Genomic DNA, 24,954 nt, shown 5'->3' with positions numbered 1-24,954 from the left:
TCAAGCTGCTTCTATACCCTCAGTTTTGCACAGTAGAACACGACAATAAAGAAGCAAAGACTCAGTGGAAAATCAAAGATGTGCTCAATTAAGACATTTGACAGCTTGCTTTAGCAAGTACGCCTGAACAGGGACTTGAACCCTGATGCTCTACCGACTGAACTATCCAGGCTCTGAAAAATGCTCTTCTTAGCTCCTCTAAGCGTCTTAACATAAAATATGGAGGTAAAGAAACAAAGCTTTGGTGGAAAATCAAAAATGTGCTCAAAATCTGCTAAACAGACATAGAAGGGTTGTTTCTGCAGTAAGCAAAGATGTTCTCAAGCTGCTTTTATACCCTTGGTTTTGCACAGTAGAACACGGCACTGAAGATGCAGAGACTCAGTGGAAAATCAAAGATGTGCTCAATAAAGACATTTGACAGCTTGCTTTAGCAAGTACGCCTGAACAGGGACTTGAACCCTGGATCCTCAGATTAAAAGTCTGATGCTCTACCGACTGAGCTATCCAGGCTCTGAAAAATGCTCTTCTTAGCTCCTCTAAGTGTCTTAACATAAAATATGGAGGTAAAGAAACAAAGCTTTGGTGGAAAATCAAAAATGTGCTCAAAATCTGCTAAACAGACATAGAAGGGTTGTTTCTGCAATAAGCAAAGATGTTCTCAAGCTGCTTCTATACCCTTGGTTTTGCACAGTAGAACACGGCACTGAAGATGCAGAGACTCAGTGGAAAATCAAAGATGTGCTCAATAAAGACATTTGACAGCTTGCTTTAGCAAGTACGCCTGAACAGGGACTTGAACCCTGGACCCTCAGATTAAAAGTCTGATGCTCTACCGACTGAGCTATCCAGGCTCTGAAAAATGCTCTTCTTAGCTCCTCTAAGTATCTTAACATAAAATATGGAGGTAAAGAAACAAAGCTTTGGTGGAAAATCAACAATGTGCCCAAAATTTGCTAAACAGACATAGAAGGGTTGTTTCTGCAAAAAACAAAGATTTTCTCAAGCTGCTTCTATACCCTCAGTTTTGCACAGTAGAACACGACAATAAAGAAGCAAAGACTCAGTGGAAAATCAAAGATGTGCTCAATTAAGACATTTGACAGCTTGCTTTAGCAAGTACGCCTGAACAGGGACTTGAACCCTGATGCTCTACCGACTGAACTATCCAGGCTCTGAAAAATGCTCTTCTTAGCTCCTCTAAGCGTCTTAACATAAAATATGGAGGTAAAGAAACAAAGCTTTGGTGGAAAATCAAAAATGTGCTCAAAATCTGCTAAACAGACATAGAAGGGTTGTTTCTGCAATAAGCAAAGATGTTCTCAAGCTGCTTTTATACCCTTGGTTTTGCACAGTAGAACACGGCACTGAAGATGCAGAGACTCAGTGGAAAATCAAAGATGTGCTCAATAAAGACATTTGACAGCTTGCTTTAGCAAGTATGCCTGAACAGGGACTTGAACCCTGGATCCTCAGATTAAAAGTCTGATGCTCTACCGACTGAGCTATCCAGGCTCTGAAAAATGCTCTTCTTAGCTCCTCTAAGCGTCTTAACATAAAATATGGAGGTAAAGAAACAAAGCTTTGGTGGAAACTCAAAAATGTGCTCAAAATCTACTAAACAGACATAGAAGGGTTGTTTCTGCAAAAAACAAAAATTTTCTCAAGCTGCTTCTTTACCCTTGGTTTTGCACAGTAGAACACGACAATACAGAAGCAAAGACTCAGTGGAAAATCAAAGATGTGCTCAATAAAGACATTTGACAGCTTGCTTTAGCAAATACGCCTGAACAGGGACTTGAACCCTGGACCCTCAGATTAAAAGTCTGATGCTCTACCGACTGAACTATCCAGGCTCTGAAAAATGCTCTTCTTAGCTCCTCTAAGCGTCTTAACATAAAATATGGAGGTAAAGAAACAAAGCTTTGGTGGAAAATCAAAAATGTGCTCAAAATCTGCTAAACAGACATAGAAGGGTTGTTTCTGCAATAAGCAAAGATGTTCTCAAGCTGCTTTTATACCCTTGGTTTTGCACAGTAGAACACGGCACTGAAGATGCAGAGACTCAGTGGAAAATCAAAGATGTGCTCAATAAAGACATTTGACAGCTTGCTTTAGCAAGTACGCCTGAACAGGGACTTGAACCCTGGATCCTCAGATTAAAAGTCTGATGCTCTACCGACTGAGCTATCCAGGCTCTGAAAAATGCTCTTCTTAGCTCCTCTAAGTGTCTTAACATAAAATATGGAGGTAAAGAAACAAAGCTTTGGTGGAAAATCAAAAATGTGCTCAAAATCTGCTAAACAGACATAGAAGGGTTGTTTCTGCAATAAGCAAAGATGTTCTCAAGCTGCTTCTATACCCTTGGTTTTGCACAGTAGAACACGGCACTGAAGATGCAGAGACTCAGTGGAAAATCAAAGATGTGCTCAATAAAGACATTTGACAGCTTGCTTTAGCAAGTGCGCCTGAACAGGGACTTGAACCCTGGACCCTCAGATTAAAAGTCTGATGCTCTACCGACTGAGCTATCCAGGCTCTGAAAAATGCTCTTCTTAGCTCCTCTAAGTGTCTTAACATAAAATATGTAAAGAAACAAAGCTTTGGTGGAAAATCAAAAATGTGCTCAAAATCTGCTAAACAGACATAGAAGGGTTGTTTCTGCAATAAGCAAAGATGTTCTCAAGCTGCTTCTATACCCTTGGTTTTGCACAGTAGAACACGGCACTGAAGATGCAGAGACTCAGTGGAAAATCAAAGATGTGCTCAATAAAGACATTTGACAGCTTGCTTTAGCAAGTGCGCCTGAACAGGGACTTGAACCCTGGACCCTCAGATTAAAAGTCTGATGCTCTACCGACTGAGCTATCCAGGCTCTGAAAAATGCTCTTCTTAGCTCCTCTAAGTGTCTTAACATAAAATATGGAGGTAAAGAAACAAAGCTTTGGTGGAAAATCAACAATGTGCCCAAAATTTGCTAAACAGACATAGAAGGGTTGTTTCTGCAAAAAACAAAGATTTTCTCAAGCTGCTTCTATACCCTCAGTTTTGCACAGTAGAACACGACAATAAAGAAGCAAAGACTCAGTGGAAAATCAAAGATGTGCTCAATTAAGACATTTGACAGCTTGCTTTAGCAAGTACGCCTGAACAGGGACTTGAACCCTGATGCTCTACCGACTGAACTATCCAGGCTCTGAAAAATGCTCTTCTTAGCTCCTCTAAGCGTCTTAACATAAAATATGGAGGTAAAGAAACAAAGCTTTGGTGGAAAATCAAAAATGTGCTCAAAATCTGCTAAACAGACATAGAAGGGTTGTTTCTGCAATAAGCAAAGATGTTCTCAAGCTGCTTTTATACCCTTGGTTTTGCACAGTAGAACACGGCACTGAAGATGCAGAGACTCAGTGGAAAATCAAAGATGTGCTCAATAAAGACATTTGACAGCTTGCTTTAGCAAGTACGCCTGAACAGGGACTTGAACCCTGGATCCTCAGATTAAAAGTCTGATGCTCTACCGACTGAGCTATCCAGGCTCTGAAAAATGCTCTTCTTAGCTCCTCTAAGTGTCTTAACATAAAATATGGAGGTAAAGAAACAAAGCTTTGGTGGAAAATCAAAAATGTGCTCAAAATCTGCTAAACAGACATAGAAGGGTTGTTTCTGCAATAAGCAAAGATGTTCTCAAGCTGCTTCTATACCCTTGGTTTTGCACAGTAGAACACGGCACTGAAGATGCAGAGACTCAGTGGAAAATCAAAGATGTGCTCAATAAAGACATTTGACAGCTTGCTTTAGCAAGTACGCCTGAACAGGGACTTGAACCCTGGACCCTCAGATTAAAAGTCTGATGCTCTACCGACTGAGCTATCCAGGCTCTGAAAAATGCTCTTCTTAGCTCCTCTAAGTGTCTTAACATAAAATATGGAGGTAAAGAAACAAAGCTTTGGTGGAAAATCAACAATGTGCCCAAAATTTGCTAAACAGACATAGAAGGGTTGTTTCTGCAAAAAACAAAGATTTTCTCAAGCTGCTTCTATACCCTCAGTTTTGCACAGTAGAACACGACAATAAAGAAGCAAAGACTCAGTGGAAAATCAAAGATGTGCTCAATTAAGACATTTGACAGCTTGCTTTAGCAAGTACGCCTGAACAGGGACTTGAACCCTGATGCTCTACCGACTGAACTATCCAGGCTCTGAAAAATGCTCTTCTTAGCTCCTCTAAGCGTCTTAACATAAAATATGGAGGTAAAGAAACAAAGCTTTGGTGGAAAATCAAAAATGTGCTCAAAATCTGCTAAACAGACATAGAAGGGTTGTTTCTGCAATAAGCAAAGATGTTCTCAAGCTGCTTCTATACCCTTGGTTTTGCACAGTAGAACACGGCACTGAAGATGCAGAGACTCAGTGGAAAATCAAAGATGTGCTCAATAAAGACATTTGACAGCTTGCTTTAGCAAGTACGCCTGAACAGGGACTTGAACCCTGGACCCTCAGATTAAAAGTCTGATGCTCTACCGACTGAGCTATCCAGGCTCTGAAAAATGCTCTTCTTAGCTCCTCTAAGCGTCTTAACATAAAATATGGAGGTAAAGAAACAAAGCTTTGGTGGAAAATCAAAAATGTGCTCAAAATCTGCTAAACAGACATAGAAGGGTTGTTTCTGCTCAATAAAGACATTTGACAGCTTGCTTTAGCAAGGACGCCTGAACAGGGACTTGAACCCTGGACCCTCAGATTAAAAGTCTGATGCTCTACCGACTGAGCTATCCAGGCTCTGAAAAATGCTCTTCTTAGCTCCTCTAAGCGTCTTAACATAAAATATGGAGGTAAAGAAACAAAGCTTTGGTGGAAAATCAAAAATGTGCTCAAAATCTGCTAAACAGACATAGAAGGGTTGTTTCTGCAATAAGCAAAGATGTTCTCAAGCTGCTTCTATACCCTTGGTTTTGCACAGTAGAACACGGCACTGAAGATGCAGAGACTCAGTGGAAAATCAAAGATGTGCTCAATAAAGACATTTGACAGCTTGCTTTAGCTTTAGCAAGCACGCCTGAACAGGAACTTGAACCCTGGATCCTCAGATTAAAAGTCTGATGCTCTACCGACTGAGCTATCCAGGCTCTGAAAAATGCTCTTCTTAGCTCCTCTAAGTGTCTTAATATAAAATATGGAGGTAAAGAAACAAAGCTTTGGTGGAAAATCAAAAATGTGCTCAAAATCTGCTAAACAGACATAGAAGGGTTGTTTCTGCAATAAGCAAAGATGTTCTCAAGCTGCTTCTATATCCTTGGTTTTGCACAGTAGAACACGGCACTGAAGATGCAGAGACTCAGTGGAAAATCAAAGATGTGCTCAATAAAGACATTTGACAGCTTGCTTTAGCAAGTACGCCTGAACAGGGACTTGAACCCTGGACCCTCACATTAAAAGTCTGATGCTCTACCGACTGAGCTATCCAGGCTCTGAAAAATGCTCTTCTTAGCTCCTCTAAGCGTCTTAACATAAAATATGGAGGTAAAGAAACAAAGCTTTGGTGGAAAATCAAAAATGTGCTCAAAATCTGCTAAACAGACATAGAAGGGTTGTTTCTGCAATAAGCAAAGATGTTCTCAAGCTGCTTTTATACCCTTGGTTTTGCACAGTAGAACACGGCACTGAAGATGCAGAGACTCAGTGGAAAATCAAAGATGTGCTCAATAAAGACATTTGACAGCTTGCTTTAGCAAGTACGCTTGAACAGGGACTTGAACCCTGGACCCTCAGATTAAAAGTCTGATGCTCTACCGACTGAGCTATCCAGGCTCTGAAAAATGCTCTTCTTAGCTCCTCTAAGTGTCTCAACATAAAATATGGAGGTAAAGAAACAAAGCTTTGGTGGAAAATCAACAATGTGCCCAAAATTTGCTAAACAGACATAGAAGGGTTGTTTCTGCAAAAAACAAAGATTTTCTCAAGCTGCTTCTATACCCTCAGTTTTGCACAGTAGAACACGACAATAAAGAAGCAAAGACTCAGTGGAAAATCAAAGATGTGCTCAATAAAGACATTTGACAGCTTGCTTTAGCAAGTACGCCTGAACAGGGACTTGAACCCTGGACCCTCAGATTAAAAGTCTGATGCTCTACCGACTGAGCTATCCAGGCTCTGAAAAATGCTCTTCTTAGCTCCTCTAAGCGTCTTAACATAAAATATGGAGGTAAAGAAACAAAGCTTTGGTGGAAAATCAACAATGTGCCCAAAATTTGCTAAACAGACATAGAAGGGTTGTTTCTGCAAAAAACAAAGATTTTCTCAAGCTGCTTCTATACCCTCAGTTTTGCACAGTAGAACACGACAATAAAGAAGCAAAGACTCAGTGGAAAATCAAAGATGTGCTCAATTAAGACATTTGACAGCTTGCTTTAGCAAGTACGCCTGAACAGGGACTTGAACCCTGATGCTCTACCGACTGAACTAACCAGGCTCTGAAAAATGCTCTTCTTAGCTCCTCTAAGCGTCTTAACATAAAATATGGAGGTAAAGAAACAAAGCTTTGGTGGAAAATCAAAAATGTGCTCAAAATCTGCTAAACAGACATAGAAGGGTTGTTTCTGCAATAAGCAAAGATGTTCTCAAGCTGCTTTTATACCCTTGGTTTTGCACAGTAGAACACGGCACTGAAGATGCAGAGACTCAGTGGAAAATCAAAGATGTGCTCAATAAAGACATTTGACAGCTTGCTTTAGCAAGTACGCCTGAACAGGGACTTGAACCCTGGACCCTCAGATTAAAAGTCTGATGCTCTACCGACTGAGCTATCCAGGCTCTGAAAAATGCTCTTCTTAGCTCCTCTAAGCGTCTTAACATAAAATATGGAGGTAAAGAAACAAAGCTTTGGTGGAAAATCAAAAATGTGCTCAAAATCTGCAAAACAGACATAGAAGGGTTGTTTCTGCAATAAGCAAAGATGTTCTCAAGCTGCTTCTATACCCTTGGTTTTGCACAGTAGAACACGGCACTGAAGATGCAGAGACTCAGTGGAAAATCAAAGATGTGCTCAATAAAGACATTTGACAGCTTGCTTTAGCAAGTACGCCTGAACAGGGACTTGAACCCTGGATCCTCAGATTAAAAGTCTGATGCTCTACCGACTGAGCTATCCAGGCTCTGAAAAATGCTCTTCTTAGCTCCTCTAAGCGTCTTAACATAAAATATGGAGGTAAAGAAACAAAGCTTTGGTGGAAAATCAAAAATGTGCTCAAAATCTGCTAAACAGACATAGAAGGGTTGTTTCTGCAATAAGCAAAGATGTTCTCAAGCTGCTTCTATACCCTTGGTTTTGCACAGTAGAACACGGCACTGAAGATGCAGAGACTCAGTGGAAAATCAAAGATGTGCTCAATAAAGACATTTGACAGCTTGCTTTAGCAAGCACGCCTGAACAGGAACTTGAACCCTGGATCCTCAAATTAAAAGTCTGATGCTCTACCGACTGAGCTATCCAGGCTCTGAAAAATGCTCTTCTTAGCTCCTCTAAGCATCTTAACATAAAATATGGAGGTAAAGAAACAAAGCTTTGGTGGAAAATCAAAAATGTGCTCAAAATCTGCTAAACAGACATAGAAGGGTTGTTTCTGCAATAAGCAAAGATGTTCTCAAGCTGCTTTTATACCCTTGGTTTTGCACAGTAGAACACGGCACTGAAGATGCAGAGACTCAGTGGAAAATCAAAGATGTGCTCAATAAAGACATTTGACAGCTTGCTTTAGCAAGTACGCCTGAACAGGGACTTGAACCCTGATGCTCTACCGACTGAACTATCCAGGCTCTGAAAAATGCTCTTCTTAGCTCCTCTAAGCGTCTTAACATAAAATATGGAGGTAAAGAAACAAAGCTTTGGTGGAAAATCAAAAATGTGCTCAAAATCTGCTAAACAGACATAGAAGGGTTGTTTCTGCAATAAGCAAAGATGTTCTCAAGCTGCTTTTATACCCTTGGTTTTGCACAGTAGAACACGGCACTGAAGATGCAGAGACTCAGTGGAAAATCAAAGATGTGCTCAATAAAGACATTTGACAGCTTGCTTTAGCAAGTACGCCTGAACAGGGACTTGAACCCTGGACCCTCAGATTAAAAGTCTGATGCTCTACCGACAGCTATCCAGGCTCTGAAAAATGCTCTTCTTAGCTCCTCTAAGCGTCTTAACATAAAATATGGAGGTAAAGAAACAAAGCTTTGGTGGAAAATCAACAATGTGCCCAAAATTTGCTAAACAGACATAGAAGGGTTGTTTCTGCAAAAAACAAAGATTTTCTCAAGCTGCTTCTATACCCTCAGTTTTGCACAGTAGAACACGACAATAAAGAAGCAAAGACTCAGTGGAAAATCAAAGATGTGCTCAATTAAGACATTTGACAGCTTGCTTTAGCAAGTACGCCTGAACAGGGACTTGAACCCTGATGCTCTACCGACTGAACTATCCAGGCTCTGAAAAATGCTCTTCTTAGCTCCTCTAAGCGTCTTAACATAAAATATGGAGGTAAAGAAACAAAGCTTTGGTGGAAAATCAAAAATGTGCTCAAAATCTGCTAAACAGACATAGAAGGGTTGTTTCTGCAATAAGCAAAGATGTTCTCAAGCTGCTTTTATACCCTTGGTTTTGCACAGTAGAACACGGCACTGAAGATGCAGAGACTCAGTGGAAAATCAAAGATGTGCTCAATAAAGACATTTGACAGCTTGCTTTAGCAAGTATGCCTGAACAGGGACTTGAACCCTGGACCCTCAGATTAAAAGTCTGATGCTCTACCGACTGAGCTATCCAGGCTCTGAAAAATGCTCTTCTTAGCTCCTCTAAGCGTCTTAACATAAAATATGGAGGTAAAGAAACAAAGCTTTGGTGGAAAATCAAAAATGTGCTCAAAATCTGCTAAACAGACATAGAAGGGTTGTTTCTGCAATAAGCAAAGATGTTCTCAAGCTGCTTCTATACCCTTGGTTTTGCACAGTAGAACACGGCACTGAAGATGCAGAGACTCAGTGGAAAATCAAAGATGTGCTCAATAAAGACATTTGACAGCTTGCTTTAGCAAGTACGCCTGAACAGGGACTTGAACCCTGGACCCTCAGATTAAAAGTCTGATGCTCTACCGACTGAGCTATCCAGGCTCTGAAAAATGCTCTTCTTAGCTCCTCTAAGCGTCTTAACATAAAATATGGAGGTAAAGAAACAAAGCTTTGGTGGAAAATCAAAAATGTGCTCAAAATCTGCTAAACAGACATAGAAGGGTTGTTTCTGCTCAATAAAGACATTTGACAGCTTGCTTTAGCAAGGACGCCAGAACAGGGACTTGAACCCTGGACCCTCAGATTAAAAGTCTGATGCTCTACCGACTGAGCTATCCATGCTCTGAAAAATGCTCTTCTTAGCTCCTCTAAGCGTCTTAACATAAAATATGGAGGTAAAGAAACAAAGCTTTGGTGGAAAATCAAAAATGTGCTCAAAATCTGCTAAACAGACATAGAAGGGTTGTTTCTGCAATAAGCAAAGATGTTCTCAAGCTGCTTCTATACCCTTGGTTTTGCACAGTAGAACACGGCACTGAAGATGCAGAGACTCAGTGGAAAATCAAAGATGTGCTCAATAAAGACATTTGACAGCTTGATTTAGCTTTAGCAAGCACGCCTGAACAGGAACTTGAACCCTGGATCCTCAGATTAAAAGTCTGATGCTCTACCGACTGAGCTATCCAGGCTCTGAAAAATGCTCTTCTTAGCTCCTCTAAGTGTCTTAATATAAAATATGGAGGTAAAGAAACAAAGCTTTGGTGGAAAATCAAAAATGTGCTCAAAATCTGCTAAACAGACATAGAAGGGTTGTTTCTGCAATAAGCAAAGATGTTCTCAAGCTGCTTCTATATCCTTGGTTTTGCACAGTAGAACACGGCACTGAAGATGCAGAGACTCAGTGGAAAATCAAAGATGTGCTCAATAAAGACATTTGACAGCTTGCTTTAGCAAGTACGCCTGAACAGGGACTTGAACCCTGGACCCTCAGATTAAAAGTCTGATGCTCTACCGACTGAGCTATCCAGGCTCTGAAAAATGCTCTTCTTAGCTCCTCTAAGCGTCTTAACATAAAATATGGAGGTAAAGAAACAAAGCTTTGGTGGAAAATCAAAAATGTGCTCAAAATCTGCTAAACAGACATAGAAGGGTTGTTTCTGCTCAATAAAGACATTTGACAGCTTGCTTTAGCAAGGACGCCTGAACAGGGACTTGAACCCTGGACCCTCAGATTAAAAGTCTGATGCTCTACCGACTGAGCTATCCAGGCTCTGAAAAATGCTCTTCTTAGCTCCTCTAAGCGTCTTAACATAAAATATGGAGGTAAAGAAACAAAGCTTTGGTGGAAAATCAAAAATGTGCTCAAAATCTGCTAAACAGACATAGAAGGGTTGTTTCTGCAATAAGCAAAGATGTTCTCAAGCTGCTTCTATACCCTTGGTTTTGCACAGTAGAACACGGCACTGAAGATGCAGAGACTCAGTGGAAAATCAAAGATGTGCTCAATAAAGACATTTGACAGCTTGCTTTAGCTTTAGCAAGCACGCCTGAACAGGAACTTGAACCCTGGATCCTCAGATTAAAAGTCTGATGCTCTACCGACTGAGCTATCCAGGCTCTGAAAAATGCTCTTCTTAGCTCCTCTAAGTGTCTTAATATAAAATATGGAGGTAAAGAAACAAAGCTTTGGTGGAAAATCAAAAATGTGCTCAAAATCTGCTAAACAGACATAGAAGGGTTGTTTCTGCAATAAGCAAAGATGTTCTCAAGCTGCTTCTATATCCTTGGTTTTGCACAGTAGAACACGGCACTGAAGATGCAGAGACTCAGTGGAAAATCAAAGATGTGCTCAATAAAGACATTTGACAGCTTGCTTTAGCAAGTACGCCTGAACAGGGACTTGAACCCTGGACCCTCAGATTAAAAGTCTGATGCTCTACCGACTGAGCTATCCAGGCTCTGAAAAATGCTCTTCTTAGCTCCTCTAAGCGTCTTAACATAAAATATGGAGGTAAAGAAACAAAGCTTTGGTGGAAAATCAACAATGTGCCCAAAATTTGCTAAACAGACATAGAAGGGTTGTTTCTGCAAAAAACAAAGATTTTCTCAAGCTGCTTCTATACCCTCAGTTTTGCACAGTAGAACACGACAATAAAGAAGCAAAGACTCAGTGGAAAATCAAAGATGTGCTCAATTAAGACATTTGACAGCTTGCTTTAGCAAGTACGCCTGAACAGGGACTTGAACCCTGATGCTCTACCGACTGAACTATCCAGGCTCTGAAAAATGCTCTTCTTAGCTCCTCTAAGCGTCTTAACATAAAATATGGAGGTAAAGAAACAAAGCTTTGGTGGAAAATCAAAAATGTGCTCAAAATCTGCTAAACAGACATAGAAGGGTTGTTTCTGCAATAAGCAAAGATGTTCTCAAGCTGCTTTTATACCCTTGGTTTTGCACAGTAGAACACGGCACTGAAGATGCAGAGACTCAGTGGAAAATCAAAGATGTGCTCAATAAAGACATTTGACAGCTTGCTTTAGCAAGTATGCCTGAACAGGGACTTGAACCCTGGACCCTCAGATTAAAAGTCTGATGCTCTACCGACTGAGCTATCCAGGCTCTGAAAAATGCTCTTCTTAGCTCCTCTAAGCGTCTTAACATAAAATATGGAGGTAAAGAAACAAAGCTTTGGTGGAAAATCAAAAATGTGCTCAAAATCTGCTAAACAGACATAGAAGGGTTGTTTCTGCAATAAGCAAAGATGTTCTCAAGCTGCTTCTATACCCTTGGTTTTGCACAGTAGAACACGGCACTGAAGATGCAGAGACTCAGTGGAAAATCAAAGATGTGCTCAATAAAGACATTTGACAGCTTGCTTTAGCAAGTACGCCTGAACAGGGACTTGAACCCTGGACCCTCAGATTAAAAGTCTGATGCTCTACCGACTGAGCTATCCAGGCTCTGAAAAATGCTCTTCTTAGCTCCTCTAAGCGTCTTAACATAAAATATGGAGGTAAAGAAACAAAGCTTTGGTGTAAAATCAAAAATGTGCTCAAAATCTGCTAAACAGACATAGAAGGGTTGTTTCTGCAATAAGCAAAGATGTTCTCAAGCTGCTTTTATACCCTTGGTTTTGCACAGTAGAACACGGCACTGAAGATGCAGAGACTCAGTGGAAAATCAAAGATGTGCTCAATAAAGACATTTGACAGCTTGCTTTAGCAAGTACGCTTGAACAGGGACTTGAACCCTGGACCCTCAGATTAAAAGTCTGATGCTCTACCGACTGAGCTATCCAGGCTCTGAAAAATGCTCTTCTTAGCTCCTCTAAGTGTCTCAACATAAAATATGGAGGTAAAGAAACAAAGCTTTGGTGGAAAATCAACAATGTGCCCAAAATTTGCTAAACAGACATAGAAGGGTTGTTTCTGCAAAAAACAAAGATTTTCTCAAGCTGCTTCTATACCCTCAGTTTTGCACAGTAGAACACGACAATAAAGAAGCAAAGACTCAGTGGAAAATCAAAGATGTGCTCAATAAAGACATTTGACAGCTTGCTTTAGCAAGTACGCCTGAACAGGGACTTGAACCCTGGACCCTCAGATTAAAAGTCTGATGCTCTACCGACTGAGCTATCCAGGCTCTGAAAAATGCTCTTCTTAGCTCCTCTAAGCGTCTTAACATAAAATATGGAGGTAAAGAAACAAAGCTTTGGTGGAAAATCAACAATGTGCCCAAAATTTGCTAAACAGACATAGAAGGGTTGTTTCTGCAAAAAACAAAGATTTTCTCAAGCTGCTTCTATACCCTCAGTTTTGCACAGTAGAACACGACAATAAAGAAGCAAAGACTCAGTGGAAAATCAAAGATGTGCTCAATTAAGACATTTGACAGCTTGCTTTAGCAAGTACGCCTGAACAGGGACTTGAACCCTGATGCTCTACCGACTGAACTATCCAGGCTCTGAAAAATGCTCTTCTTAGCTCCTCTAAGCGTCTTAACATAAAATATGGAGGTAAAGAAACAAAGCTTTGGTGGAAAATCAAAAATGTGCTCAAAATCTGCTAAACAGACATAGAAGGGTTGTTTCTGCAATAAGCAAAGATGTTCTCAAGCTGCTTTTATACCCTTGGTTTTGCACAGTAGAACACGGCACTGAAGATGCAGAGACTCAGTGGAAAATCAAAGATGTGCTCAATAAAGACATTTGACAGCTTGCTTTAGCAAGTACGCCTGAACAGGGACTTGAACCCTGGACCCTCAGATTAAAAGTCTGACGCTCTACCGACTGAGCTATCCAGGCTCTGAAAAATGCTCTTCTTAGCTCCTCTAAGCGTCTTAACATAAAATATGGAGGTAAAGAAACAAAGCTTTGGTGGAAAATCAAAAATGTGCTCAAAATCTGCAAAACAGACATAGAAGGGTTGTTTCTGCAATAAGCAAAGATGTTCTCAAGCTGCTTCTATACCCTTGGTTTTGCACAGTAGAACACGGCACTGAAGATGCAGAGACTCAGTGGAAAATCAAAGATGTGCTCAATAAAGACATTTGACAGCTTGCTTTAGCAAGTACGCCTGAACAGGGACTTGAACCCTGATGCTCTACCGACTGAACTATCCAGGCTCTGAAAAATGCTCTTCTTAGCTCCTCTAAGCGTCTTAACATAAAATATGGAGATAAAGAAACAAAGCTTTGGTGGAAAATCAAAAATGTGCTCAAAATCTGCTAAACAGACATAGAAGGGTTGTTTCTGCAATAAGCAAAGATGTTCTCAAGCTGCTTTTATACCCTTGGTTTTGCACAGTAGAACACGGCACTGAAGATGCAGAGACTCAGTGGAAAATCAAAGATGTGCTCAATAAAGACATTTGACAGCTTGCTTTAGCAAGTACGCCTGAACAGGGACTTGAACCCTGGATCCTCAGATTAAAAGTCTGATGCTCTACCGACTGAGCTATCCAGGCTCTGAAAAATGCTCTTCTTAGCTCCTCTAAGCGTCTTAACATAAAATATGGAGGTAAAGAAACAAAGCTTTGGTGGAAAATCAAAAATGTGCTCAAAATCTGCTAAACAGACATAGAAGGGTTGTTTCTGCAATAAGCAAAGATGTTCTCAAGCTGCTTCTATACCCTTGGTTTTGCACAGTAGAACACGGCACTGAAGATGCAGAGACTCAGTGGAAAATCAAAGATATGCTCAATAAAGACATCTGACAGCTTGCTTTAGCAAGCACGCCTGAACAGGAACTTGAACCCTGGATCCTCAGATTAAAAGTCTGATGCTCTACCGACTGAGCTATCCAGGCTCTGAAAAATGCTCTTCTTAGCTCCTCTAAGCATCTTAACATAAAATATGGAGGTAAAGAAACAAAGCTTTGGTGGAAAATCAAAAATGTGCTCAAAATCTGCTAAACAGACATAGAAGGGTTGTTTCTGCAATAAGCAAAGATGTTCTCAAGCTGCTTTTATACCCTTGGTTTTGCACAGTAGAACACGGCACTGAAGATGCAGAGACTCAGTGGAAAATCAAAGATGTGCTCAATAAAGACATTTGACAGCTTGCTTTAGCAAGTACGCCTGAACAGGGACTTGAACCCTGATGCTCTACCGACTGAACTATCCAGGCTCTGAAAAATGCTCTTCTTAGCTCCTCTAAGCGTCTTAACATAAAATATGGAGGTAAAGAAACAAAGCTTTGGTGGAAAATCAAAAATGTGCTCAAAATCTGCTAAACAGACATAGAAGGGTTGTTTCTGCAATAAGCAAAGATGTTCTCAAGCTGCTTTTATACCCTTGGTTTTGCACAGTAGAACACGGCACTGAAGATGCAGAGACTCAGTGGAAAATCAAAGATGTGCTCAATAAAGACATTTGACAGCTTGCTTTAGCAAGTACGCCTGAACAGGGACTTGAACCCTGATGCTCTACCGACTGAACTATCCAGGCTCTGAAAAATGCTCTTCTTAGCTCCTCTAAGCGTCTTAACATAAAATATGGAGGTAAAGAAACAAAGCTTTGGTGGAAAATCAAAAATGTGCTCAAAATCTGCTAAACAGACATAGAAGGGTTGTTTCTGCAATAAGCAAAGATGTTCTCAAGCTGCTTTTATACCCTTGGTTTTGCACAGTAGAACACGGCACTGAAGATGCAGAGACTCAGTGGAAAATCAAAGATGTGCTCAATAAAGACATTTGACAGCTTGCTTTAGCAAGTACGCCTGAACAGGGACTTGAACCCTGGACCCTCAGATTAAAAGTCTGATGCTCTACCGACTGAGCTATCCAGGCTCTGAAAAATGCTCTTCTTAGCTCCTCTAAGTGTCTCAACATAAAATATGGAGGTAAAGAAACAAAGCTTTGGTGGAAAATCAACAATGTGCCCAAAATTTGCTAAACAGACATAGAAGGGTTGTTTCTGCAAAAAACAAAGATTTTCTCAAGCTGCTTCTATACCCTCAGTTTTGCACAGTAGAACACGACAATAAAGAAGCAAAGACTCAGTGGAAAATCAAAGATGTGCTCAATAAAGACATTTGACAGCTTGCTTTAGCAAGTACGCCTGAACAGGGACTTGAACCCTGGACCCTCAGATTAAAAGTCTGATGCTCTACCGACTGAGCTATCCAGGCTCTGAAAAATGCTCTTCTTAGCTCCTCTACGCGTCTTAACATAAAATATGGAGGTAAAGAAACAAAGCTTTGGTGGAAAATCAACAATGTGCCCAAAATTTGCTAAACAGACATAGAAGGGTTGTTTCTGCAAAAAACAAAGATTTTCTCAAGCTGCTTCTATACCCTCAGTTTTGCACAGTAGAACACGACAATAAAGAAGCAAAGACTCAGTGGAAAATCAAAGATGTGCTCAATTAAGACATTTGACAGCTTGCTTTAGCAAGTACGCCTGAACAGGGACTTGAACCCTGATGCTCTACCGACTGAACTATCCAGGCTCTGAAAAATGCTCTTCTTAGCTCCTCTAAGCGTCTTAACATAAAATATGGAGGTAAAGAAACAAAGCTTTGGTGGAAAATCAAAAATGTGCTCAAAATCTGCTAAACAGACATAGAAGGGTTGTTTCTGCAATAAGCAAAGATGTTCTCAAGCTGCTTTTATACCCTTGGTTTTGCACAGTAGAACACGGCACTGAAGATGCAGAGACTCAGTGGAAAATCAAAGATGTGCTCAATAAAGACATTTGACAGCTTGCTTTAGCAAGTACGCCTGAACAGGGACTTGAACCCTGGACCCTCAGATTAAAAGTCTGATGCTCTACCGACTGAGCTATCCAGGCTCTGAAAAATGCTCTTCTTAGCTCCTCTAAGCGTCTTAACATAAAATATGGAGGTAAAGAAACAAAGCTTTGGTGGAAAATCAAAAATGTGCTCAAAATCTGCAAAACAGACATAGAAGGGTTGTTTCTGCAATAAGCAAAGATGTTCTCAAGCTGCTTCTATACCCTTGGTTTTGCACAGTAGAACACGGCACTGAAGATGCAGAGACTCAGTGGAAAATCAAAGATGTGCTCAATAAAGACATTTGACAGCTTGCTTTAGCAAGTACGCCTGAACAGGGACTTGAACCCTGATGCTCTACCGACTGAACTATCCAGGCTCTGAAAAATGCTCTTCTTAGCTCCTCTAAGCGTCTTAACATAAAATATGGAGATAAAGAAACAAAGCTTTGGTGGAAAATCAAAAATGTGCTCAAAATCTGCTAAACAGACATAGAAGGGTTGTTTCTGCAATAAGCAAAGATGTTCTCAAGCTGCTTTTATACCCTTGGTTTTGCACAGTAGAACACGGCACTGAAGATGCAGAGACTCAGTGGAAAATCAAAGATGTGCTCAATAAAGACATTTGACAGCTTGCTTTAGCAAGTACGCCTGAACAGGGACTTGAACCCTGGATCCTCAGATTAAAAGTCTGATGCTCTACCGACTGAGCTATCCAGGCTCTGAAAAATGCTCTTCTTAGCTCCTCTAAGCGTCTTAACATAAAATATGGAGGTAAAGAAACAAAGCTTTGGTGGAAAATCAAAAATGTGCTCAAAATCTGCTAAACAGACATAGAAGGGTTGTTTCTGCAATAAGCAAAGATGTTCTCAAGCTGCTTCTATACCCTTGGTTTTGCACAGTAGAACACGGCACTGAAGATGCAGAGACTCAGTGGAAAATCAAAGATGTGCTCAATAAAGACATTTGACAGCTTGCTTTAGCAAGCACACCTGAACAGGAACTTGAACCCTGGATCCTCAGATTAAAAGTCTGATGCTCTACCGACTGAGCTATCCAGGCTCTGAAAAATGCTCTTCTTAGCTCCTCTAAGCATCTTAACATAAAATATGGAGGTAAAGAAACAAAGCTTTGGTGGAAAATCAAAAATGTGCTCAAAATCTGCTAAACAGACATAGAAGGGTTGTTTCTGCAATAAGCAAAGATGTTCTCAAGCTGCTTTTATACCCTTGGTTTTGCACAGTAGAACACGGCACTGAAGATGCAGAGACTCAGTGGAAAATCAAAGATGTGCTCAATAAAGACATTTGACAGCTTGCTTTAGCAAGTACGCCTGAACAGGGACTTGAACCCTGATGCTCTACCGACTGAACTATCCAGGCTCTGAAAAATGCTCTTCTTAGCTCCTCTAAGCGTCTTAACATAAAATATGGAGGTAAAGAAACAAAGCTTTGGTGGAAAATCAAAAATGTGCTCAAAATCTGCTAAACAGACATAGAAGGGTTGTTTCTGCAATAAGCAAAGATGTTCTCAAGCTGCTTTTAAACCCTTGGTTTTGCACAGTAGAACACGGCACTGAAGATGCAGAGACTCAGTGGAAAATCAAAGATGTGCTCAATAAAGACATTTGACAGCTTGCTTTAGCAAGTACGCCTGAACAGGGACTTGAACCCTGATGCTCTACCGACTGAACTATCCAGGCTCTGAAAAATGCTCTTCTTAGCTCCTCTAAGCGTCTTAACATAAAATATGGAGGTAAAGAAACAAAGCTTTGGTGGAAAATCAAAAATGTGCTCAAAATCTGCTAAACAGACATAGAAGGGTTGTTTCTGCAATAAGCAAAGATGTTCTCAAGCTGCTTTTATACCCTTGGTTTTGCACAGTAGAACACGGCACTGAAGATGCAGAGACTCAGTGGAAAATCAAAGATGTGCTCAATAAAGACATTTGACAGCTTGCTTTAGCAAGTACGCCTGAACAGGGACTTGAACCCTGGACCCTCAGATTAAAAGTCTGATGCTCTACCGACTGAGCTATCCAGGCTCTGAAAAATGCTCTTCTTAGCTCCTCTAAGCGTCTTAACATAAAATATGGAGGTAAAGAAACAAAGCTTTGGTGGAAAATCAACAATGTGCCCAAAATTTGCTAAACAGACATAGAAGGGTTGTTTCTGCAAAAAACAAAGATTTTCTCAAGCTGCTTCTATACCCTCAGTTTTGCACAGTAGAACACGACAATAAAGAAGCAAAGACTCAGTGGAAAATCAAAGATGTGCTCAATTAAGACATTTGACAGCTTGCTTTAGCAAGTACGCCTGAACAGGGACTTGAACCCTGATGCTCTACCGACTGAACTATCCAGGCTCTGAAAAATGCTCTTCTTAGCTCCTCTAAGCGTCTTAACATAAAATATGGAGGTAAAGAAACAAAGCTTTGGTGGAAAATCAAAAATGTGCTCAAAATCTGCTAAACAGACATAGAAGGGTTGTTTCTGCAATAAGCAAAGATGTTCTCAAGCTGCTTTTATACCCTTGGTTTTGCACAGTAGAACACGGCACTGAAGATGCAGAGACTCAGTGGAAAATCAAAGATGTGCTCAATAAAGACATTTGACAGCTTGCTTTAGCAAGTATGCCTGAACAGGGACTTGAACCCTGGACCCTCAGATTAAAAGTCTGATGCTCTACCGACTGAGCTATCCAGGCTCTGAAAAATGCTCTTCTTAGCTCCTCTAAGCGTCTTAACATAAAATATGGAGGTAAAGAAACAAAGCTTTGGTGGAAAATCAATAATGTGCTCAAAATCTGCTAAACAGACATAGAAGGGTTGTTTCTGCAATAAGCAAAGATGTTCTCAAGCTGCTTCTATACCCTTGGTTTTGCACAGTAGAACACGGCACTGAAGATGCAGAGACTCAGTGGAAAATCAAAGATTTGCTCAATAAAGACATTTGACAGCTTGCTTTAGCAAGTACGCCTGAACAGGGACTTGAACCCTGGACCCTCAGATTAAAAGTCTGATGCTCTACCGACTGAGCTATCCAGGCTCTGAACAATGCTTTTCTTAGCTCCTCTAAGCGTCTTAACATAAAATATGGAGGTAAAGAAACAAAGCTTTGGTGGAAAATCAAAAATGTGCTCAAAATCTGCTAAACAGATATAGAAGGGTTGTTTCTGCAATAAGCAAAGATGTTCTCAAGCTGCTTTTATACCCGTGGTTTTGCACAGTAGAACACGGCACTGAAGATGCAGAGACTCAGTGGAAAATCAAAGATGTGCTCAATAAAGACATTTGACAGCTTGCTTTAGCAAGTATGCCTGAACAGGGACTTGAACCCTGGACCCTCAGATTAAAAGTCTGATGCTCTACCGACTGAGCTATCCAGGCTCTGAAAAATGCTCTTCTTAGCTCCTCTAAGCGTCTTAACATAAAATATGGAGGTAAAGAAACAAAGCTTTGGTGGAAAATCAATAATGTGCTCAAAATCTGCTAAACAGACATAGAAGGGTTGTTTCTGCAATAAGCAAAGATGTTCTCAAGCTGCTTCTATACCCTTGGTTTTGCACAGTAGAACACGGCACTGAAGATGCAGAGACTCAGTGGAAAATCAAAGATGTGCTCAATAAAGACATTTGACAGCTTGCTTTAGCAAGTACGCCTGAACAGGGACTTGAACCCTGATGCTCTACCGACTGAACTATCCAGGCTCTGAAAAATGCTCTTCTTAGCTCCTCTAAGCGTCTTAACATAAAATATGGAGGTAAAGAAACAAAGCTTTGGTGGAAAATCAAAAATGTGCTCAAAATCTGCTAAACAGACATAGAAGGGTTGTTTCTGCAATAAGCAAAGATGTTCTCAAGCTGCTTTTATACCCTTGGTTTTGCACAGTAGAACACGGCACTGAAGATGCAGAGACTCAGTGGAAAATCAAAGATTTGCTCAATAAAGACATTTGACAGCTTGCTTTAGCAAGTACGCCTGAACAGGGACTTGAACCCTGGATCCTCAGATGAAAAGCCTGATGCTCTACCGACTGAGCTATCCAGGCTCTGAAAAATGCTCTTCTTAGCTCCTCTAAGCGTCTTAACATAAAATATGGAGGTAAAGAAACAAAGCTTTGGTGGAAAATCAAAAATGTGCTCAAAATCTGCTAAACAGACATAAAAGGGTTGTTTCTGCAATAAGCAAAGATGTTCTCAAGCTGCTTCTATATCCTTGGTTTTGCACAGTAGAACACGGCACTGAAGATGCAGAGACTCAGTGGAAAATCAAAGATGTGCTCAATAAAGACATTTGACAGCTTGCTTTAGCAAGTACGCCTGAACAGGGACTTGAACCCTGGACCCTCAGATTAAAAGTCTGATGCTCTACCGACCGAGCTATCCAGGCTCTGAAAAATGCTCTTCTTAGCTCCTCTAAGCGTCTTAACATAAAATATGGAGGTAAAGAAACAAAGCTTTGGTGGAAAATCAAAAATGTGCTCAAAATCTGCTAAACAGACATAGAAGGGTTGTTTCTGCAATAAGCAAAGATGTTCTCAAGCTGCTTTTATACCCTTGGTTTTGCACAGTAGAACACGGCACTGAAGATGCAGAGACTCAGTGGAAAATCAAAGATGTGCTCAATAAAGACATTTGACAGCTTGCTTTAGCAAGTACGCCTGAACAGGGACTTGAACCCTGGACCCTCAGATTAAAAGTCTGATGCTCTACCGACTGAGCTATCCAGGCTCTGAAAAATGCTCTTCTTAGCTCCTCTAAGCGTCTTAACATAAAATATGGAGGTAAAGAAACAAAGCTTTGGTGGAAAATCAATAATGTGCTCAAAATCTGCTAAACAGACATAGAAGGGTTGTTTCTGCAATAAGCAAAGATGTTCTCAAGCTGCTTCTATACCCTTGGTTTTGCACAGTAGAACACGGCACTGAAGATGCAGAGACTCAGTGGAAAATCAAAGATTTGCTCAATAAAGACATTTGACAGCTTGCTTTAGCAAGTACGCCTGAACAGGGACTTGAACCCTGGACCCTCAGATTAAAAGTCTGATGCTCTACCGACTGAGCTATCCAGGCTCTGAACAATGCTTTTCTTAGCTCCTCTAAGCGTCTTAACATAAAATATGGAGGTAAAGAAACAAAGCTTTGGTGGAAAATCAAAAATGTGCTCAAAATCTGCTAAACAGATATAGAAGGGTTGTTTCTGCAATAAGCAAAGATGTTCTCAAGCTGCTTTTATACCCGTGGTTTTGCACAGTAGAACACGGCACTGAAGATGCAGAGACTCAGTGGAAAATCAAAGATGTGCTCAATAAAGACATTTGACAGCTTGCTTTAGCAAGCATGCCTGAACAGGAACTTGAACCCTGGATCCTCAGATTAAAAGTCTGATGCTCTACCGACTGAGCTATCCAGGCTCTGGAAAATGCTCTTCTTAGCTCCTCTAAGTGTCTTAATATAAAATATGGAGGTAAAGAAACAAAGCTTTGGTGGAAAATCAAAAATGTGCTCAAAATCTGCTAAACAGACATAGAAGGGTTGTTTCTGCAATAAGCAAAGATGTTCTCAAGCTGCTTCTATACCCTTGGTTTTGCACAGTAGAACACGGCACTGAAGATGCAGAGACTCAGTGGAAAATCAAAGATGTGCTCAATAAAGACATTTGACAGCTTGCTTTAGCAAGTACGCCTGAACAGGGACTTGAACCCTGGACCCTCAGATTAAAAGTCTGATGCTCTACCGACTGAGCTATCCAGGCTCTGAAAAATGCTCTTCTTAGCTCCTCTAAGCGTCTTAACATAAAATATGGAGGTAAAGAAACAAAGCTTTGGTGGAAAATCAACAATGTGCCCAAAATTTGCTAAACAGACATAGAAGGGTTGTTTCTGCAAAAAACAAAGATTTTCTCAAGCTGCTTCTATACCCTCAGTTTTGCACAGTAGAACACGACAATAAAGAAGCAAAGACTCAGTGGAAAATCAAAGATGTGCTCAATTAAGACATTTGACAGCTTGCTTTAGCAAGTACGCCTGAACAGGGACTTGAACCCTGATGCTCTACCGACTGAACTATCCAGGCTCTGAACAATGCTTTTCTTAGCTCCTCTAAGTGTCTTAACATAAAATATGGAGGTAAAGAAACAAAGCTTTGGTGGAAAATCAAAAATGTGCTCAAAATCTGCTAAACAGATATAGAAGGGTTGTTTCTGCAATAAGCAAAGATGTTCTCAAGCTGCTTTTATACCCTTGGTTTTGCACAGAACACGACAATACAGAAGCAAAGACTCAGTGGAAAATCAAAGATGTGCTCAATAAAGACATTTGACAGCTTGCTTTAGCAAGTATGCCTGAACAGGGACTTGAACCCTGGACCCTCAGATTAAAAGTCTGATGCTCTACCGACTGAGCTATCCAGGCTCTAAAAAATGCTCTTCTTAGCTCCTCTAAGCGTCTTAACATAAAATATGGAGGTAAAGAAACAAAGCTTTGGTGGAAAATCAATAATGTGCTCAAAATCTGCTAAACAGACATAGAAGGGTTGTTTCTGCAATAAGCAAAGATGTTCTCAAGCTGCTTCTATACCCTTGGTTTTGCACAGTAGAACACGGCACTGAAGATGCAGAGACTCAGTGGAAAATCAAAGATGTGCTCAATAAAGACATTTGACAGCTTGCTTTAGCAAGTACGCCTGAACAGGGACTTGAACCCTGATGCTCTACCGACTGAACTATCCAGGCTCTGAAAAATGCTCTTCTTAGCTCCTCTAAGCGTCTTAACATAAAATATGGAGGTAAAGAAACAAAGCTTTGGTGGAAAATCAAAAATGTGCTCAAAATCTGCTAAACAGACATAGAAGGGTTGTTTCTGCAATAAGCAAAGATGTTCTCAAGCTGCTTTTATACCCTTGGTTTTGCACAGTAGAACACGGCACTGAAGATGCAGAGACTCAGTGGAAAATCAAAGATGTGCTCAATAAAGACATTTGACAGCTTGCTTTAGCAAGCATGCCTGAACAGGAACTTGAACCCTGGATCCTCAGATTAAAAGTCTGATGCTCTACCGACTGAGCTATCCAGGCTCTGGAAAATGCTCTTCTTAGCTCCTCTAAGTGTCTTAATATAAAATATGGAGGTAAAGAAACAAAGCTTTGGTGGAAAATCAAAAATGTGCTCAAAATCTGCTAAACAGACATAGAAGGGTTGTTTCTGCAATAAGCAAAGATGTTCTCAAGCTGCTTCTATATCCTTGGTTTTGCACAGTAGAACACGGCACTGAAGATGCAGAGACTCAGTGGAAAATCAAAGATGTGCTCAATAAAGACATTTGACAGCTTGCTTTAGCAAGTACGCCTGAACAGGGACTTGAACCCTGGACCCTCAGATTAAAAGTCTGATGCTCTACCGACTGAGCTATCCAGGCTCTGAAAAATGCTCTTCTTAGCTCCTCTAAGCGTCTTAACATAAAATATGGAGGTAAAGAAACAAAGCTTTGGTGGAAAATCAAAAATGTGCTCAAAATCTGCTAAACAGACATAGAAGGGTTGTTTCTGCAATAAGCAAAGATGTTCTCAAGCTGCTTTTATACCCTTGGTTTTGCACAGTAGAACACGGCACTGAAGATGCAGAGACTCAGTGGAAAATCAAAGATGTGCTCAATAAAGACATTTGACAGCTTGCTTTAGCAAGTATGCCTGAACAGGGACTTGAACCCTGGACCCTCAGATTAAAAGTCTGATGCTCTACCGACTGAGCTATCCAGGCTCTGAAAAATGCTCTTCTTAGCTCCTCTAAGTGTCTCAACATAAAATATGGAGGTAAAGAAACAAAGCTTTGGTGGAAAATCAACAATGTGCCCAAAATTTGCTAAACAGACATAGAAGGGTTGTTTCTGCAAAAAACAAAGATTTTCTCAAGCTGCTTCTATACCCTCAGTTTTGCACAGTAGAACACGACAATAAAGAAGCATAGACTCAGTGGAAAATCAAAGATGTGCTCAATTAAGACATTTGACAGCTTGCTTTAGCAAGTACGCCTGAACAGGGACTTGAACCCTGGATCCTCAGATTAAAAGTCTGATGCTCTACCGACTGAGCTATCCAGGCTCTGAAAAATGCTCTTCTTAGCTCCTCTAAGCGTCTCAACATAAAATATGGAGGTAAAGAAACAAAGCTTTGGTGGAAAATCAATAATGTGCTCAAAATCTGCTAAACAGACATAGAAGGGTTGTTTCTGCAATAAGCAAAGATGTTCTCAAGCTGCTTCTATACCCTTGGTTTTGCACAGTAGAACACGGCACTGAAGATGCAGAGACTCAGTGGAAAATCAAAGATGTGCTCAATAAAGACATTTGACAGCTTGCTTTAGCAAGTACGCCTGAACAGGGACTTGAACCCTGATGCTCTACCGACTGAACTATCCAGGCTCTGAAAAATGCTCTTCTTAGCTCCTCTAAGCGTCTTAACATAAAATATGGAGGTAAAGAAACAAAGCTTTGGTGGAAAATCAAAAATGTGCTCAAAATCTGCTAAACAGACATAGAAGGGTTGTTTCTGCAATAAGCAAAGATGTTCTCAAGCTGCTTTTATACCCTTGGTTTTGCACAGTAGAACACGGCACTGAAGATGCAGAGACTCAGTGGAAAATCAAAGATGTGCTCAATAAAGACATTTGACAGCTTGCTTTAG

The 24,954-nt window shown here is 40.5% G+C and overlaps 30 non-coding genes across 30 annotated transcripts; all 30 read right to left on the bottom strand.

Annotated features, from left to right (window-relative positions):
* Positions 1-781: 781 nt before the first annotated feature.
* TRNAK-UUU (transfer RNA lysine (anticodon UUU)) lies at positions 782-854 on the bottom strand. The gene has a single exon. It is a non-coding gene; the product is annotated as a tRNA-Lys (tRNA).
* Positions 855-2,465: 1,611 nt separating this feature from the next.
* On the bottom strand, positions 2,466-2,538 carry TRNAK-UUU (transfer RNA lysine (anticodon UUU)). The gene has a single exon. It is a non-coding gene; the product is annotated as a tRNA-Lys (tRNA).
* A 264-nt stretch (positions 2,539-2,802) lies between these two features.
* Positions 2,803-2,875, bottom strand: TRNAK-UUU (transfer RNA lysine (anticodon UUU)). The gene has a single exon. It is a non-coding gene; the product is annotated as a tRNA-Lys (tRNA).
* Positions 2,876-3,804: 929 nt separating this feature from the next.
* Positions 3,805-3,877, bottom strand: TRNAK-UUU (transfer RNA lysine (anticodon UUU)). The gene has a single exon. It is a non-coding gene; the product is annotated as a tRNA-Lys (tRNA).
* A 588-nt stretch (positions 3,878-4,465) lies between these two features.
* Positions 4,466-4,538, bottom strand: TRNAK-UUU (transfer RNA lysine (anticodon UUU)). Its single transcript has one exon. It is a non-coding gene; the product is annotated as a tRNA-Lys (tRNA).
* Positions 4,539-4,705: 167 nt separating this feature from the next.
* TRNAK-UUU (transfer RNA lysine (anticodon UUU)) lies at positions 4,706-4,778 on the bottom strand. Its single transcript has one exon. It is a non-coding gene; the product is annotated as a tRNA-Lys (tRNA).
* Positions 4,779-6,075: 1,297 nt separating this feature from the next.
* TRNAK-UUU (transfer RNA lysine (anticodon UUU)) lies at positions 6,076-6,148 on the bottom strand. Its single transcript has one exon. It is a non-coding gene; the product is annotated as a tRNA-Lys (tRNA).
* A 588-nt stretch (positions 6,149-6,736) lies between these two features.
* TRNAK-UUU (transfer RNA lysine (anticodon UUU)) lies at positions 6,737-6,809 on the bottom strand. Its single transcript has one exon. It is a non-coding gene; the product is annotated as a tRNA-Lys (tRNA).
* Positions 6,810-8,738: 1,929 nt separating this feature from the next.
* On the bottom strand, positions 8,739-8,811 carry TRNAK-UUU (transfer RNA lysine (anticodon UUU)). The gene has a single exon. It is a non-coding gene; the product is annotated as a tRNA-Lys (tRNA).
* Positions 8,812-9,079: 268 nt separating this feature from the next.
* TRNAK-UUU (transfer RNA lysine (anticodon UUU)) lies at positions 9,080-9,152 on the bottom strand. The gene has a single exon. It is a non-coding gene; the product is annotated as a tRNA-Lys (tRNA).
* Positions 9,153-10,007: 855 nt separating this feature from the next.
* Positions 10,008-10,080, bottom strand: TRNAK-UUU (transfer RNA lysine (anticodon UUU)). Its single transcript has one exon. It is a non-coding gene; the product is annotated as a tRNA-Lys (tRNA).
* A 167-nt stretch (positions 10,081-10,247) lies between these two features.
* On the bottom strand, positions 10,248-10,320 carry TRNAK-UUU (transfer RNA lysine (anticodon UUU)). Its single transcript has one exon. It is a non-coding gene; the product is annotated as a tRNA-Lys (tRNA).
* A 615-nt stretch (positions 10,321-10,935) lies between these two features.
* TRNAK-UUU (transfer RNA lysine (anticodon UUU)) lies at positions 10,936-11,008 on the bottom strand. Its single transcript has one exon. It is a non-coding gene; the product is annotated as a tRNA-Lys (tRNA).
* Positions 11,009-11,596: 588 nt separating this feature from the next.
* TRNAK-UUU (transfer RNA lysine (anticodon UUU)) lies at positions 11,597-11,669 on the bottom strand. Its single transcript has one exon. It is a non-coding gene; the product is annotated as a tRNA-Lys (tRNA).
* Positions 11,670-11,937: 268 nt separating this feature from the next.
* TRNAK-UUU (transfer RNA lysine (anticodon UUU)) lies at positions 11,938-12,010 on the bottom strand. The gene has a single exon. It is a non-coding gene; the product is annotated as a tRNA-Lys (tRNA).
* Positions 12,011-12,619: 609 nt separating this feature from the next.
* TRNAK-UUU (transfer RNA lysine (anticodon UUU)) lies at positions 12,620-12,692 on the bottom strand. Its single transcript has one exon. It is a non-coding gene; the product is annotated as a tRNA-Lys (tRNA).
* Positions 12,693-13,280: 588 nt separating this feature from the next.
* Positions 13,281-13,353, bottom strand: TRNAK-UUU (transfer RNA lysine (anticodon UUU)). The gene has a single exon. It is a non-coding gene; the product is annotated as a tRNA-Lys (tRNA).
* A 1,910-nt stretch (positions 13,354-15,263) lies between these two features.
* On the bottom strand, positions 15,264-15,336 carry TRNAK-UUU (transfer RNA lysine (anticodon UUU)). Its single transcript has one exon. It is a non-coding gene; the product is annotated as a tRNA-Lys (tRNA).
* A 268-nt stretch (positions 15,337-15,604) lies between these two features.
* Positions 15,605-15,677, bottom strand: TRNAK-UUU (transfer RNA lysine (anticodon UUU)). Its single transcript has one exon. It is a non-coding gene; the product is annotated as a tRNA-Lys (tRNA).
* Positions 15,678-16,265: 588 nt separating this feature from the next.
* Positions 16,266-16,338, bottom strand: TRNAK-UUU (transfer RNA lysine (anticodon UUU)). Its single transcript has one exon. It is a non-coding gene; the product is annotated as a tRNA-Lys (tRNA).
* A 1,910-nt stretch (positions 16,339-18,248) lies between these two features.
* On the bottom strand, positions 18,249-18,321 carry TRNAK-UUU (transfer RNA lysine (anticodon UUU)). The gene has a single exon. It is a non-coding gene; the product is annotated as a tRNA-Lys (tRNA).
* A 588-nt stretch (positions 18,322-18,909) lies between these two features.
* On the bottom strand, positions 18,910-18,982 carry TRNAK-UUU (transfer RNA lysine (anticodon UUU)). The gene has a single exon. It is a non-coding gene; the product is annotated as a tRNA-Lys (tRNA).
* A 268-nt stretch (positions 18,983-19,250) lies between these two features.
* Positions 19,251-19,323, bottom strand: TRNAK-UUU (transfer RNA lysine (anticodon UUU)). The gene has a single exon. It is a non-coding gene; the product is annotated as a tRNA-Lys (tRNA).
* A 268-nt stretch (positions 19,324-19,591) lies between these two features.
* On the bottom strand, positions 19,592-19,664 carry TRNAK-UUU (transfer RNA lysine (anticodon UUU)). Its single transcript has one exon. It is a non-coding gene; the product is annotated as a tRNA-Lys (tRNA).
* Positions 19,665-20,934: 1,270 nt separating this feature from the next.
* TRNAK-UUU (transfer RNA lysine (anticodon UUU)) lies at positions 20,935-21,007 on the bottom strand. Its single transcript has one exon. It is a non-coding gene; the product is annotated as a tRNA-Lys (tRNA).
* A 268-nt stretch (positions 21,008-21,275) lies between these two features.
* TRNAK-UUU (transfer RNA lysine (anticodon UUU)) lies at positions 21,276-21,348 on the bottom strand. Its single transcript has one exon. It is a non-coding gene; the product is annotated as a tRNA-Lys (tRNA).
* Positions 21,349-21,957: 609 nt separating this feature from the next.
* Positions 21,958-22,030, bottom strand: TRNAK-UUU (transfer RNA lysine (anticodon UUU)). The gene has a single exon. It is a non-coding gene; the product is annotated as a tRNA-Lys (tRNA).
* A 585-nt stretch (positions 22,031-22,615) lies between these two features.
* On the bottom strand, positions 22,616-22,688 carry TRNAK-UUU (transfer RNA lysine (anticodon UUU)). Its single transcript has one exon. It is a non-coding gene; the product is annotated as a tRNA-Lys (tRNA).
* Positions 22,689-23,617: 929 nt separating this feature from the next.
* TRNAK-UUU (transfer RNA lysine (anticodon UUU)) lies at positions 23,618-23,690 on the bottom strand. Its single transcript has one exon. It is a non-coding gene; the product is annotated as a tRNA-Lys (tRNA).
* A 268-nt stretch (positions 23,691-23,958) lies between these two features.
* TRNAK-UUU (transfer RNA lysine (anticodon UUU)) lies at positions 23,959-24,031 on the bottom strand. Its single transcript has one exon. It is a non-coding gene; the product is annotated as a tRNA-Lys (tRNA).
* Positions 24,032-24,954: the final 923 nt, after the last annotated feature.

This window comes from Eleutherodactylus coqui, chromosome 7, assembly GCF_035609145.1.
Source record: "Eleutherodactylus coqui strain aEleCoq1 chromosome 7, aEleCoq1.hap1, whole genome shotgun sequence".
Taxonomy (NCBI): domain Eukaryota; kingdom Metazoa; phylum Chordata; class Amphibia; order Anura; family Eleutherodactylidae; genus Eleutherodactylus; species Eleutherodactylus coqui.
Note: the sequence above shows the minus strand (reverse complement) of the source record. Positions and strands in the feature narration are given on the sequence as shown.